The following is a 1,793-nucleotide window of genomic DNA, read 5'->3' on the forward strand; positions in this document are numbered from 1 at the left end:
TCAACAGTTAAGATCACCTACTGCAAGAAAAGTCACCTTTACATGCAGGATTTCAGGATATAAAAATTCATGATTTAAGATTGTTATTTTGGCACAGCTACCGTTATTATTACAATTTTGAAAAAGCTTTAATTTTTATATTTTCTGTTTTCATTTTAAAGTTTTAGTAAATAAATTGTGTCAATTGTGCCATTTTTTGTTTGTTTCTTCGCCTACATCCAACATCCGCTGAAACATCATTATTTTGTGAACGCATGTATGACAATTAGCGGAAGCTAGAGATGAAATATGGATATTTTTCTTACACAAATGCATCGATTTGCTTCAGAAGGCCTTTATTGTCCCTTTGGAGCCATGTGGAGTACTTTTTATGATGGATGGATGCACTTTTTTGTGCTTCAAAATCTCGACCCCCCATTCACTGCCATTATAAAGCTTGGAAGAGCCAGGACATTTTTAAACATAACTCCGATTATATTAGTCTGAAAGAAGAATACACCTAGGATGGCTTGAGGGTAAGTCATGGGGTAATTTTTGGGTGAACTATCCCTTTAACTATAGTAACCCTGGCATGCCGTAATGGATTTTTTTCTTCCATACTATGGAAGTCTATGGCTACCAGAAACTCTTTGGTAATCAACATACTTCAAAATATCTTCCTTTGTGTTCAACAGAAGAAATAAATTCATACAGTTTTGGAAAAACTTGAGGGACAGTAAATTATGACAGTATTTGTTTTTGGGTGAATTATTGCTTTAATGTGACTAGAATATGACTAAAATATCAAATTAATGTTAACTAAATATGACAAAAACAAGGACATGTAACACAAAACTAAGCTATTAAAAATAGCTGGAAAAGGAATACAATTTCGAACCACTTTGAAAAGTAAATGATTCAAAACTTTCAATTATTTTGTCGTCTCTTTTTTTTAAAACAAATAAAGATTCTGGTATTTTTTTGTTTTTAATTACATTTTAGTTGTATCTTTTCCTGTCAACAATACAGAATATTGATATAGTCACAGTTATCGTTAAATGACATCAGTGTTGTCTCATCATAGTCATGGAAAAAAAAAAGGTTGTCAATAAACATTTTTCATCTTACTTTTCATAAAAAACTAATTATATATTAGAGGTCGACCGATAGTGGATTTTGCCGATACCGATAGCTAGGTTGGACCACACTGGCCGATACCGATTAATTAACCGATAGTTTTAAAATGGATACTGAACAAAAACTAAAATATTGCTTTATTAACAAAAACAGTACTGAACCACTAGTAGTAAAAAAAAAATTAAATAATAATAATAGTAAATGTTGAAATTAACACTAACAAGGAACAATACTTACACAGCTTTCATTAATCTTAATGCTACAAATGGACTCTTATTTGAAAGTGTTACCATTTCATTTTAACTGTCATGCTTAAAGATGCACATCTTTAAATATATACACAAAGGCTATAGCATTAAAATTATATACATATGGATATTGTATGTATACTCTCACACTTTAACTGCTTCTATTCTTGAACACTTGATGATTATCTAATCAAAATAAAAGTGCAGCGCTGAGTCTAGGAGAACTCACCGGTATCACACACACTCCGGACGCGTCGCGTTCAACTCGAGCAGCGGTCTAAAAAAGTTTATTTAATCACCAAACAGACACAAGTTTACTTCAAGAATGAACAATTTGGCATGGATGAGTTTGAAGTTCGGTGTTTAAAAAAACGGAGCAAACGGAAAGAGAAAGCGCGACCTATATTATAGCTCTATAAATGAAGCACA

This window comes from Sinocyclocheilus grahami, unplaced genomic scaffold, assembly GCF_001515645.1.
Source record: "Sinocyclocheilus grahami isolate Dianchi unplaced genomic scaffold, SAMN03320097.WGS_v1.1 scaffold390.1, whole genome shotgun sequence".
Taxonomy (NCBI): domain Eukaryota; kingdom Metazoa; phylum Chordata; class Actinopteri; order Cypriniformes; family Cyprinidae; genus Sinocyclocheilus; species Sinocyclocheilus grahami.